The 14,794-nt window shown below is 45.5% G+C and overlaps 1 protein-coding gene across 1 annotated transcript in view; it reads left to right on the forward strand.

Moving 5' to 3' along the window:
* SLC9A1 (solute carrier family 9 member A1) overlaps window positions 1-14,794 on the forward strand; it is a 113,102-nt gene that overhangs the window by 5,316 nt on the left and 92,992 nt on the right. The gene's annotated exons all lie outside the window — the stretch shown is intronic.

Here is a 14,794-nt window from a genome sequence, read left to right on the forward strand (position 1 = left end):
GATTTTAAGAAACTCCTTGTCTTCTATGGATAAGGCAACTTTGTTGTCATCTTTTGTTGTGTGAAACACTGTTCTCCCTAAGTCATCACCGTAGGGAGTGGGAATGATGTCAGGCTCCTGGATGGAATCAGAGAACCTCTCTTTCACTTCGTAGTGATGAAGGCATGGCTTAAAGTGAGTTGCACGACCATTTTGGAGCACATACGTTTTACAGGCGTTGACTTCGGATGCCTTGTGACTCCTATCCAGACATACATCGCCCACGATTACCCAGCCTAGGTCGAGTCTTTGGGCGTATGGAGCATCATCTGGGCCGTTGCATTGTTGGCGTACCTTGTGGACCTTCAGAATGTCCCTTCCGAGTAGGATTAGAATATCAGCATTCATGTCCAGAGGAGGAATTTCATTAGTCAGGTGCCTCAAGTGGCGATGATAAAGTGCGGCTTCCGGAGTGGGAATCTCCTCCCTGTTATCAGGTATCTGGTCACATTCAATTAGGGTTGGCAAAGGTATATGCACGTTTCCCTTGATTGAAGAGACTATGTACCCAGAGGCTCTCCTGCCAGAAGTCTCAATACGACCAGAGCAGGTGTTGAGGGTGTATGGAGTCATTTGTCCCTTTATGTTGAAGATCTCAAAGAATTTGGGCCTTGCTAGAGATCGGTTACTTTGCTCATCTATTATGGCATACATTTTGGAGGCCTTGTCGGGTTGTCCTTCTGGATAGACCTTAATCAGACATACCTTGGCACAGCATTTAGGATCAGTCCCTTCTCCACATACCTCAGTACATGAGGAGGAAACAGCGGTTGCAGTTGGGTCAGGGACCTGTGGCTCCCCGCCATGCTTTTGAGCAGGGTTAGATGCTGCAGAAGGTTGTGAGTTGTATGGAGCTGGCGTGGGATGCATGGCTGTGACGTGTTTATCACTGCTGCATTCAGTGCACTTAATGGCGGCCTTACACTCCTTAGCGAGGTGGTCTGAGGAGGTGCAACACTTATAACATATCCCAAGCTCCTTGAGGGTATCTTTACGCTTCTGCAAATTCCTTGCTCTGAATCCACGGCATTCTTTAAGTGGGTGAGGCCTTTTGTGGATAGGGCACATACGGTTACTGTCCATGACTTTAGGAGCAACATTATTTGTCTTAGTGAAGGCAGGTGTAGTAAGTGGAACGTCAGTCTTTCTCACAGATACTGTGTTCCTTGAATCTCTACGTTTGGCAATGTTATCATACCTTGTAGATGATGATGCTGGTAGAGTAGGCTCAGTGAAGTCGAAGCTGGGATCATTCTTCTTCCGAGCTTGGTCACTGATGAACCTGGAAAAATATGAAAAGGGGGGAAAGGACACATCATGCTGCCTTTTATACCATGAGCCATGGTCTGCCCATTTATCCTGCATGCCGTGTGGCAACTTGGACACTATTGGATTAACGCCATGAGCAGTATCTAGGTAGCTCAGTCCTGAGAGACGTGGGTCTAATTTTGCCAATTCTACTTCCTTTAGCAGGTCGCTCAGATCTTGAAGTTTTCTATTGTCCTTGTTAGTTGTCTTTGGGAAGGTTTGCAGTCTTTTAAAAAAAGGCACATTCTATAGCTTCTGAGCTGCCGTAGGTTTGTTCCAGTCTCTCCCAGGCTGCAATAAGACCTGCATCTGAATAGTCCACATGAACTGCCCTTATTGTCTTTATGCGCTCTGCTGATTCATGGCCTAACCAGTTAACAAGCAAATCCAGTTGTTCCTTGCCGGTGAGATTAAGGTCTTGGATCACTGCTTGAAAGGTGGATTTCCAGGCTCTATAATTCTCAGCACGATCATCAAACTTTGAGAGACTAATGTTTATTAACTCCCGGCGAATCATGTATCTGGCGAAGTCAGACATGTCCGATCTCTCGGTCATTGTTGCAGGATGAACTTGTGGTATCCGTAGGGAATGTAAGTTCTCTGGCTTATATGACTGCGACAAATCAGGACGAAAAGGTGGGGCATAAGGGTTAAACTGCGGTTTAGTCTCTATAGGTTCTGCTGGCTGTGGCCTAAATTGTAAGTTAGTGCTGGAAGTTACCTTGTCCGCAGTAGGTGGCGACCTTTCTTGACTTGCGGGCGCATCCGTGTTAGAAACTGGAGGTGGTGCTGGTGCAGATGTTAGATGTCTTAGCACGTAGTCAGAGGTGCGATCAGCTGAGTCCTCCATTTCTTCTGGAATAAGACAGTCCGAGTTGTCTTCTTGTCCCAATGCTTGTTCAAGGACCTTCAGTTTAGCAAGGGCTGTTGCTTCTTCCTTTTCTGCTTGGAGTATTTTTAATTTCCTTTGAGCTTCCATTTTGTTTCTTTGAGCCTCCATCTCATTTCTTTGAGCTTCCATTTGGGCTTCTACTTCGACTTCAGCCTCCTTCTTAGCAAAGGAGCTTTTTACTCTAGCTTCCTCTGCAGCTGCACGGATCTCCAGTAGCTTGTCAGACAATGTTGATTTCCTGGATTGAGATGATCTGGAAGACCGAGCTGTGATTTTGGTCGATGTTGTGCGATGTGACCTAACCTCTTGGAGGTGAGCGATGCGGAGTTCTGCTTTATCCTGGGCATCTCGTACTAATGAGGTCTTTTCTTGGAGAAGAGTTTCCCTTTCAGTTCCTTCTGCTGGGGCATCTTCCATGTCACAGTTACTCAGGAATGTGATGAACTTTGCAGACAGTCTCTGGTAGCGATCATAGGCGGCAGATAAACTCTTCAATGTGGCGGTTAAACCTGCAGCGTCACTGTGATAGCGTGGAAGAGCTGCTAAATAGTGATCAACTCTGCCCCATAAATGTTCTAGGTTATCATGGAACTCGTCTCTAGTAGTCTCAAAGTTCTCTCTGGCCTTTTGTGTCGGCTTGGTTACACGTTTGGGTCGTACGTCCTGCTCTGCAGTAAGTGTGGGCTCTGCTCCTGCAGCATCTACGGTGTCGGGAACCTGATGTGCTTCACTTGCAGATGGGTCCATGGTGCCCTTTGTGGACATGTTTTAGATAAGATGGCGGACAGTAAAGACTTGCTAGCAGACAATGCATATGCACACAGACACTGTTGACTTAGGTCTCTTGTTACTATTCTGCCACCGATATACGTGGATGAGATGTGTCTGAGGGATGTGATCACAAATCGCTATATAAACAATGACAGGTAGCGTTACTAACTAACTGTGCCACCAGTCTCTATCAGCCGCGCGTGGTGATCCGGAAGGATGATGCAGTGATACATTCAACAGGTTTATTTACAGTACCTTGGTGAGAGTGAGGACTGTAGGTTAGAGCTGTTACAGAATCACCAGATAGAGATAATAGAAGCTTCAGGTTAGAGGTAACAAGAGAATCCTTTCTCCAGCTCTGCAGCACATGTGGGATCCAAGATGGCACGGAGTACAAAAACAGGAAGAGAAGGAAAAAGATAGGAGGAGCTAAAGACAGAAAGGTGTTGTGGGAAATACATAACACAAAATATTACAGTGATATAGCAAACGGCCAGTAGATGGCAGCAAAGTATAACAAATGATAGAACCAGGCTTATTAGCACTACATAAAGGTCCATGTATGGCTGAAAGCCTATCATAATAAACTGAGCAGCACATGCTGAATAATTTTCTTTTGGCTTAAACATTTGGTTGCATTAAACGAATTGACCTCAATTATTAAATCAGTTTTCACCAGACTTTTGGTAGAACAATTTTTTACATCAGAAAAGTGTGCAGAGCTTAGTTATGCCAGACTGATACATCATAATTTGTCACAAAATTGACGTAAATAACGACAGAAGTGTATTCTAGTCACTGGCTAAAATACATTTGTTACAGCGGTGCACAGCAACAGAGACAAGCGCTGTAAGGGTAACAGGGCGTTTTTGCTGCTTTTTTTTTTCTACAGCAAAACCTGATCATCTTGGCAGGAAAGAAGCTACGTCAAAAATGCAGGTTTAGGTGTGTATTTGGTGCGTTTTTTCTCTTTGTCCAGGCTAATGTCCTTGGATTTTCAGCAGCAAAAACACAGCAAATAATGATACCTGCGTTTTTGCTGCGTTTTTTTCAACACCCATTCAAGTCAGTGGGTGAAAAAACGCAGCAAAAACGCTAAAAGAAGTGACAACTCTATGTCAAAAAAACACAGCAAAGCACAAAATACTGATCAAACAAAAAACAATGTGTGTGCATGAGATTTCTGAAATCTCATAGGCTTTGCTGGTACTGTAAAAAGCAGCTGAAAATTAGCAGAAAAAAAGCAGCAAAAACGTCCTGTGTGAACTTACCCTAACAGCTGCTGCACGCCTATTAATGGGTTTGTCACATTGACTCCAGCGCATCTTCATCAAGACTGTCATACAACATCCCACTGGTAATGAATTGGGGCGTATATTTCATTATAAACCCTACTGCATTCTAAACTACCTTTAGACTTCACATAGCATTCACTAAGGCTACTTTCACACATCAGGTTTTTGCCGTCAGGCACAATCCGGCAAGTTTTGAAAAAAAACGGATCCTTTTTTTTTTTCCGCCAGATCCGTTTCTTCTCATAGAGTTGTATTAGCACCGGATTGCCACATGTTTCATCCGTTTTTTGCCGGATCCGTCCAAAAAGCTGTTTCCGGCAGAACGTTTTTCTGTCTGGCGAAAAAACACCCAGTGATAAACGGATGAAACTGAGATGTGAATGATGAATGCGGCCTCCGAATCTGGTTTTTCATGCAGTCTCCATACAAATCATGCACATTTTCCGTTTTAGTGTCTTTCTTTCTTTCTTTCTTTCTTTCTTTCTTTCTTTCTTTCTTTCTTTCTTTCTCTTTCTTTCTTTCTTTCTCTTTCTTTCTTTCTTTCTCTTTCTTTCTCTCTTTCTTTCTCTCTCTTTCTTTTTCTTTCTTTCTTTCTTTTTCTTTTTTCTCTTTCTTTCTTTCTTTCTTTCTTTCTTTCTCTCTTTCTTTCTCTCTTTCTTTCTCTCTTTCTTTCTCTCTTTCTCTCTTTCTTTCTCTCTTTCTTTCTCTTTCATTTTCTTTCTTTCTTTTTCTTTCTTTCTCTCTCTTTCTCTCTCTTTCTTTCTCTTTCTTTCTTTCTTTCTTTCTCTTTCTTTCTCTTTCTTTCTCTTTCTTTCTCTTTCTTTCTCTTTCTTTCCCTTTCTTTCTCTTTCTTTCTTTCTTTCTTTCTCTCTTTCTTTCTCTTTCTTTCTCTCTTTCTTTCTTTCTTTCTTTCTTTCTCTCTTTCTCTCTTTCTTTCTTTCTTTCTTTCTTTCTTTCTCTCTTTCTTTCTTTCTTTCTTTCTCTCTTTCTTTCTTTCTTTCTTTCTTTCTTTCTCTCTTTCTTTCTTTCTTTCTCTCTTTCTTTCTTTCTTTCTCTCTTTCTTTCTTTCTCTCTTTCTTTCTTTCTTTCTTTCTCTCTTTCTCTTTCTTTCTTTCTCTCTTTCATTCTTTCTTTCTTTCTCTCTTTCTTTCTTTCTTTCTTTCTCTCTTTCTTTCTTTCTCTTTCTCTTTTTTTTTTCTTTCCTTTTCTCTCTCCCCGTCCATCTCTCCAACCCCGGAAATAAAAAAAAAAAAAGATCCTGCCTGACAGCAAAAAACTGATGTGTGAAAGTAGCCTTAAAGGCCCCTTCACATTAAGCGACGCTGCAGCGATACCGACAACGATCCGGATCGCTGCAGCGTCGCTTTTTGCTCGCTGGAGAGCTGTCACACAGACCGCTCTCCAGCGACCAACGATGCCGGTAACCAGGGTAAACATCGGGTAACTAAGCGCAGGGCCGCGCTTAGTAACCCGATGTTTACCCTGGTTACCATCCTAAAAGTAAAAAAAACAAACAGTACATACTTACCTTCCGCTGTCTGTCCCCGGCGCTGTGCTCTGCACTCCTCCTGTACTGGCTGTGAGCACAGCGGCCGGAAAGCAGAGCGGTGACGTCACCGCTCTGCTTTCCGGCTGACCGACGCTCACAGCCAGTACAGGAGGAGTGCAGAGCACAGCGCTGGAGGACAGACAGCGTTAGGTAAGTATGTACTGTTTGTTTTTTTTACTTTTAGGATGGTAACCAGGGTAAACATCGGGTTACTAAGCGCGGCCCTGCACTTAGTTACCCGATGTTTACCCTGGTTACCAGTGAAGACATCGCTGGATCGGTGTCACACACGCCGATCCAGCGATGTCCACGGGAGATCCAGCGACGAAATAAAGTTCTGGACTTTGTTCAGCGACCAACGATGGCACAGCAGGGGCCTGATTGTTGGTCGCTGTCACACATAGCGATTTCCTTAACGATATCGTTGCAACGTCACCAAAAGCAACGATATCGTTAACGATATCGTTATGTGTGACGGTACCTTAAGGTACCGTCACACTCGGCGGCGCTGCAGCGATATAGACAACGAGCCGATCGCTGGAGCGTCGCTGTTTAGGTCGCTGTAGAGACGTCAAACAAAGCAACTCCAGAACGATGCAGGAGCGATCCAGTGACGTAACGGCGACTCAATTATCGTTCTCGCTGGTTGTTGGCTCCATGTAAAACGTTGCTGGCATCATTGCTTTTGATGTCAAACATGACGATACACGCCGACCTGACGACAAAATAAAGTTCTGGACTTCTAGCTCTGACCAGCGATGGCACAGCAGGATCCAGATCGCTGCTGCGTGTCAAACATAACGAGATCGCCATCCAGGACGCTGCAACGTCAGGGATCGTTGTCGTTCTCGTTGCAAAGTTGCTAAGTGTGACGGTACCTTTATCCTAATTATTTGACACTTACATGGTACTTGCTTGGGCGTAGGATAGTTGCTTCGGAGCTGCCCTGCTGCAGCAGAGTCTTTCCACTGCGAAGGAGAGGGACAGCATAGCCCTCCTAAAATATATCTATTGATTCCAGTCGTGAATATGTGAGGTCTGTTTAAGGGAATGTATATTTGGAAGGTCATGTCTTACTCTTCACTTGGCTCCAGACCTTCAGGATTATTGGGAGCAGGACATGAGAACGATTGTTGGTCAATGAACTGGGTGATTTCTTGATTTTCTTTAGGGTATGTTTCCACGTGCAGTAAACGCTGCGTGTTTGACGCTACATAGAGATGCAGCGTCAAACACGCAACGTACAGATGTTACAGCACAGTGGAGGGGATTGAATGAAATCCCGTCTCCACTATGCGTGGTAACACGCACGCGGCGGCCCTGCGACTCCAGACATGCGGCGCGTCTTTTAAGATCGCAGCATGTCCGTATACCTTGCGGTGACGCAGCGTCGCCGCAAGGTATAACACAGGGCCCTATGTGTGGGGTGCGATGATCCTGGATGTGTGCTATGAACACATCCGGCATCATCGCGTCCCAGAAGGGGGCGGAGATTAGTGCGGAGCGGGTTTGCCGCTCCGACTAAACCGCCGGCCATCCTGAAGGTGGACACATATCCTTAGAGAGGTTGCTGTTGTCTCAGATAGAACATATGTATCATATACAGGTATGTGTTTGCATTTTTCCATTAATAGCTGTGGGAAATTTGAGGCAGTGACACATTCCCAACAGAGATCATTTAGCCCTGTGAGGATAGTGCTGGAAATGTCTTTAATCAGAACAGACAAGGATGCAGAAATAATAGCTTCTCACTTTGTGTAGTGAGAATGCCAGCTGCAAAAATGAAGACTACCCATATTATAAGTTGGCCCGTGTGAAATTTTCGCACATTGGTTGTCAGGGGCCCAGGATATATATATATATATATATATATATATATATATATATATATATATATATATATATATATATATATACACACACACAGCAGTACATGAATCTAGGCCATGTGAAAACACAGACAAATATTCAATATGAATTATACTTCTCAAAAATATTTTTCATAAAAAATTTTTCAACATTTTTTTCCCATAAAACTTAGTTATAGATAAAATGAAGATTCTTAGCGCATAAATTGGCCAATTCATGTGTGCCCATCTACCACGGCAAGGTGATCTCCTTCTGATGGGTCCTACACTATAATACACAGTACAGACCAAAAGTGTGGACACACCTTCTCATTTAAAGATTTTTTTAGTATTTTCAGGACTATGAAAATTGTACATTCACACTGAAGGCATCAAAACTGAATTAACACATGTGGAATTGTATACTTAACACAAAAGTGTGAAACAACTGAAAATATGTCTAAAGCTAGGTTCACATTGCGTTAGTGCAGTCCGTTCAGCGCATATGCTAACGGACTGCGCTAACGCAATTGCCGAAAAAGGATCGCGTTATGCGATCGCGCTAGCGCGGATGCTCTATCTGCGCTAGCGGTGACGGACCCAGAAACGCTGCAGACAGCGTTCGAGGGTCCGTCACAAAAAAATGGCACATCAATAATGCATGCCGATAATGACATGTTAGCGATGCGCTACATAATTGCGGTTAATGGGTGCGCTAACAGATCCGTTACATAGCGTTAGTGCCGCTATGTAACGGATTCCGTCAGCGGACACCCACTAACGCAGTGTGAACCTAGCCTTATATTGTAGGTTCTTCAAAGTAGCCACCTTTTGCTTTGATGACTGCTTTGCACAATTTTGACATTCTCTTGATGAACTTCAAGAGGTAGTCACTGGGAATGGTCTTTCAACAATCTTGAAGGAGTTCCCAGAGATGCTTAGCACTTGTTGGCCCTTTTGCCTTCACTCTGCGGTCCAGCTCACCCCCAAACCATCTCGATTGGGTTCAGGTCTTGTGACTGTGGAGGCCAGGTCATCTGGCGTAGCAACCCATAACTCTCCTTCTTGGTCAAATTGCCCTTACACAGCCTGGAGGTGTGTTTGGGGTCATTGTCCTGTTGAAAAATAAATGATGGTCCAACTAAACGCAAATCGGATGGAATAGCATGCCGCTGCAAGATGCTGTGGTAGCAATGTTGGTTCAGTATGCCTTCAATTTTGAATAAATCCCCAACAGTGTCACCAGCAAAGCACCCACACACTATCACACCTCCTCCTTAAGGTGATGGGAGCTTGGATTGCTCCTATGCAGGTGAGCCCGGAATGACAGCGCCCTCTTTAGAACTGTTAGGTGTAGAGGAAGTCTGCCCAGCTCAGCCCGACAAGCACTGTTGGCGGTGCTCCGATGGACCTGGAGAAGGTGCTTGCAGAATTCCAAGTGGAATATTTCTGTTTGACTGGAATCCCACCTTGACCAGTCTGGGTAGGTGTGAGGACCCCAGACTTCGCTGCCATACATGAGGATTGGGGTGATGATGGAGTCAAAGATTTTTAGCCAGACCCTCACTGGTGGCTTCAGATTGTAGAGTTTCCTTTGGATGGCATAGAAGGTTTTGCAAGCCTTGTCTTTCAGGGTCGCTATGGCTTGTTTGAAGCTCCCTGACCGGTGAATCTCTAGGCCCAGGTAGGTATATTTGTCCATTCCTGTGAGGTCGCAGTTGTTGAGGACAAATGATGGGTGCTGGTCTGATCTTCTCTTTCTCCTCTGGAACACCATGGTGTTGGTTTTCTTTAGGTTGACCGGTAGAGCCCAGGTGGAGCTGAATTTCGCTAGGATTTTCAGGTTGTCCTGGAGGCCTTTCTCAGTTGGTGACAGCAGCAGCAGGTCATCTGCATACAGCAGGAATTTCACCTGAGCGTCGTGGAGGGTGAGACCGGGTGCTGAGGATTCCAGGGCAGTAGCCAGCTCGTTGATGTAAATGTTGAAGAGCGTTGGACTTAGGCTGCAGCCTTGTCTGACTCCGCAGCTCTGCTGGAAATAAGCCGTTCTTCTGCCGTTCACACTCACGCTGCAGCGGTTCTCGGTATAGGAGCTTTTGATGACATCGTAGGTCTTTTCTCCTATTCCGCTCTCCAGCAGTTTCAGGAATAAGCCCGGGTGCCACACTGAATTAAAGACCTTTTTAAAGTCCACAAAGCAGGCGTATATCTTCCCATTCTTTGCATTGTAGACGTGTCTCTGAATGAGGCTGTGCAGAGTATAGATGTGGTCAGTGGTGCGGTGGTTCGGCATGAACCCTGCTTGGCTCTTGCTGAGGACGTTGTGCTCGGTGAGGAAGGTGAGGATCCTCTTGTTCAGGATACTGTTGAACAGTTTTCCCAGGTTGCTGCTGACACATATGCCTCTGTAGTTGGCTGGGTCATACCTGTCCCCACTCTTGTGGATGGGTGTGATGAGGCCTTGGTTCCAGGTACGAGGGAAGTAGCCGGCACTCAGCACAATATTGAAGAGTTTAACCATTGCAGCCTGTATTTCTGGTGGGCTGTACTTCAGCATTTCTGGTAGGATTCCATCCAGGCCACCGGCTTTTCTACATCTTATGGAGGAGAGTCTCTTGGCTACTTCCTGTAGTGTTATAGGTGTATCCACCTGGTTTTGAAAGTTTTTGATTTTTTTCCTCCATTGCTTTTAGTTTCGCCATTATGTTTTCCTGTTCTCGGCTTAGTTCTTCCTTTGGAATGTCTTTAAAGAGGTCTGTGAAGTATTGGAGCCAGAGGTTGCCATTTTGGATATGTGTGTTGTTTTTCTTGTCTTTGGTGCCAATGTGGTTCCATAGTTCCCAGAAGGAGTTGCCTTGGAGGGCGTCTTGGAGTTGGTTATCTCAATAAATAAATATATATATATATATATATATATATATATATATATATATATATATATATACACACACACACACATACACACGTACACACACACATTCTAATACCCGATTCTAACGCATCGTGTATTCTAGAATATGCATGTCCACGTAGTATATTGCACAGCCCACGTAGTATATTGTCCAGCCACGTAGTATATTGTCCAGCCACGTAGTATATTGCCCAGCCACGTAGTATATTGCCCAGCCACGTAGTATATTGCCCTGCCACATAGTATATTGCCCAGCCACGTAGTATGCACCATATCCCTGTTAAAAAAAAAGAATTAAAATAAAAAATAGTTACATACTCACCCTCCGTTGGCCCCCTGTTCGAAGCGGCCGGTTACCGATGCTCCTTACGCGCACCAGTCTGAAGAGTGCATTGCGGTCTCGCGAGATGATAACGTAGCGGTCTCGCGAGACCGCACGTCATCATCTCGCGAGACCGCAATGCATGGAGTGGTCACCGGAGCGTCGCGAGAGGCATCGGTAACCGGCCGCTTCGATCTGGGGGCCAACGGAGGGTGAGTATGTAACTATTTTTTATTTTTCTTATTATTTTTAACATTAGATCTTTTCACTATTCATGCTGTATAGGCAGCATGAATAGTAAAAAGTTGGTCACACAGGGTTAATAGCAGCGTTAACTGAGTGTGTTACACCGCGGTCAACGCTGCCATTAATCCTGTGTGAGCGCTGACTGACTGGAGGGAGTACGGAGCGGGCACTGACTGCGGGGAGGAAGAAGCGGCCATTTTTCTGCCGGACTGTGGCCGTCGCTGATTGGTCGTGGCAGCCATGACAGGCAGCTGGCGAGACCAATCAGCGACTTGGATTCCATGACAGACAGAGGCCGCGACCAATGAATATCCGTGACAGACAGAAAGACAGACGGAAGTGACCCTTAGACAATTATATAGTAGACTAGCTGAAGAGCCCGGCGTTGCCTGGGCATAGTAAATATCTGTGGTTAGTTATAGCACCTCACTTCTCTTATTTTCCCATCGCGCCTCTCATTTTCCCCCTCACATCTCTCATTTTCTCCCTCACTCCTCTCATTCCCCCCTAACACTTGTCATTTCGACGTCACATCTGTCATTTTCCGATCACTCGGCTTTGGCGGATGCAAGTCTGGGTAGAAGGATTCTGCTGGCAGCCGTAGCGCACCAGGGGTGTCAAACTGCATTCCTCAAAGGCTGCAAACAGGTCATGTTTTCAGGATTTCCTTGTACTGCACAGGTGATAATTTAATCACCTACACACATAATGATTACAGCACCTTGTGCAAAGCTAAGTAAATCTTGAAAACACGCATGGTTTGCGGCCCTCGAGGAATGCAGTTTGACACCCCTGCCGTAGTCAGTTTCCCACCCAGGAACTGCTTTAGGATGTCCCACAGTCCTGCGTCCCCCAATGAGATGAAGGAGAAATATGGATTTTTGTGTTACTCACCGTACAATCCTTTTCTCCGAGACACTCATTGGGGGACACAGCACCCACCCTGTTAGCCAGATGGCTCTTTCCTTATTATTCAGTGGGTTTGTTTCTAGACATATTGCACCTGTGTTATAGCTGATGTATTTTTTGTTCTCCTACTGCTTTTTTGCACCAAACTGGATTCTCCTGCTGCCAGTGTCAGGGTGTATACGGTGGAGGAGGAGCTAACTTTTTTTATGTTTTACCTAGTGTCAGCCTCCTGGCGGCAGAAGCATACACCCACAGTCCTGTCCCTCAATGAGCATCTCGGAGAAAAGGATTTTACGCTGAGTAATACAAAAATCCATATTTTTCTGGCCATTTTGGGAGTTTAATGGAACCAACAAATGTAATGCTCCAGATTCTCAACTAGCTCAAAGGAAGGTCAGTTTTAGGCCGGCCTCACACTAGCGAGTTTTACGGACGTAAGAGCGCAGAAACTACGTCCGTAAAACTCGCATAACATACGGCACAATTATTCTCTATGCCCCTGCTCCTATCTGCCGTATTTTACTGATCAGTATTATACGGCTTTCTACGGCCGTAGAAAATCGCAGCATGCTGCGTTTGTCACCGTATTGCGCAAATAAAACGTCAATGAAAGTCTATGGAAGCCCCAAAAATATGGATTACACACGGACCAGCAGTGTGACTTGCGAGGAATACGCAGCGCTGTTAGAGAGAAAAGCCGGCAATTCAGTGCGGTGTACAGTAAAATCACACTGACAGCTTACAGTAGAATAGGTAGAATAAATGTGTACACATAGAATATAAATATATATATCTATCTATATATATAATTGTCTAAGGGTTTTTCCGTCTGTCTGTCTGTCTGTCTGTCCTGGAAATCCCGGCTCTCTGATTGGTCGAAGCCGCCAGGCCTCGACCAATCAGAGACTGGCACAGCATCGACGTAGAAATCCCACGTCTCTGATTGGTCGAGGCCGCCAGGCACAGCGACGATGATGTCATAAAGGACGTAGAAATCCCGCGTCTGATTGGTCGAGGCCGCCAGGCCTCGACCAATCAGCAACGGGCACAGCGACGATGATGTCATAATGGTTGCCATGGCGACGATGATGTCATAAAGGTTGCCTCGACCAATCAGCGACGGGCACAGTCTGCCGCGAATTCTGGAATCATCATTGTCCATATATTACAGGGACATGCATATTCTAGAATACCCGATGCGTTAGAATCGGGCCACAATCAGAGACCGGCACAGCATCGACGTAGAAATCCCGCGTCTCTGATTGGTCGAGGCCACGGGCACAGCGACGATGATGTCATAAAGGACGTAGACATCTCACGTTTCTGATTCAGCAACGGGCACAGTGTCGACGTAGATGTCATAATGGTTGCCATGGCGATGATGATGTCATAAAGGTTGCCTCGACCAATCAGCGACGGGCACTGTGTGCCGCGAATTCTGGAATCATCATTGTCCATATACTACGGGGACATGCATATTCTAGAATACCCGATGCGTTAGATTCGGGCCACAATCAGAGACCGGCACAGCATCGACGTAGAAATCCTGCGTCTCTGATTGGTCGAGGCCACGGGCACAGCGACGATGATGTCATAAAGGACGTAGACATCTCACGTTTCTGATTCAGCAACGGGCACAGTATCGACGTAGATGTCATAATGGTTGCCATGGCGATGATGATGTCATAAAGGTTGCCTCGACCAATCAGCGACGGGCACAGTGTGCCGCGAATTCTGGAATCATCATTGTCCATATACTACAGGGACATGCATATTCTAGAATACCCGATGCGTTAGAATCGGGCCACAATCTAGTCTATATATATAATTGTCTAAGGGTTTTTCCGTCTGTCTGTCTGTCCTGGAAATCTCACGGCTCTGATTGGTCGAGGCCGCCAGGCCTCAACCAATCAGTGACGGGCACAGCGACGATGATGTCATAATGGTTGCCATGGCGACAATGATGTCATAAAGGTTGCCTCGACCAATCAGCGACGGTAAAAGTCTGCTGCGAATTCTGGAATCTTAATAATAATAATAATAATAATATTAATAATAATCATCATTGTCCATATACTACGGGGACATGCATATTCTAGAATACCCGATGCGTTAGAATCGGGCCACAGTCTAGTATCTATATATATAATTGTCTAAGGGTTTTTCCGTCTGTCTGTCTGTCCTGGAAATCCCGCGTCTCTGATTGGTCGAGGCCGCCAGGCCTCGACCAATCAGCAACGGGCACAGCGACGATGATGTCATAATGGTTGCCATGGCGACAATGATGTCATAAACATTGCCTCGACTAATCAGCGACGGGCACAGTCTGCCGCGAATTCTGGAATCATCATTGTCCATATACTACGGGGACATGCATATTCTAGAATACCCGATGCGTTAGAATCGGGCCACAATCTAGTATATATATATAATTGCCTAAGGGTTTTTCCGTCTGTCTGTCTCTGTCTGTCTGTCTCTGTCTTTCTGTCTGTCTGTCTGTCCTGGAAATCCCACGTCTCTGATTGGTCGAGGCCGCCAGGCCTCGACCAATCAGTGACGGGCACAGCGACGATGATGTCATAAAGGATGTAGAAATCCCGCGTTTCTGATTCAGCGACGGGCACAGTATCGACGCAGATGTCATAATGGTTGCCATGGCGACGATGATGTCATAAAGGTTGCCTCGACCAATCAGCGACGGGCAC

This window comes from Ranitomeya imitator, chromosome 3 (assembly GCF_032444005.1).
Source record: "Ranitomeya imitator isolate aRanImi1 chromosome 3, aRanImi1.pri, whole genome shotgun sequence".
Lineage (NCBI taxonomy): Eukaryota > Metazoa > Chordata > Amphibia > Anura > Dendrobatidae > Ranitomeya > Ranitomeya imitator.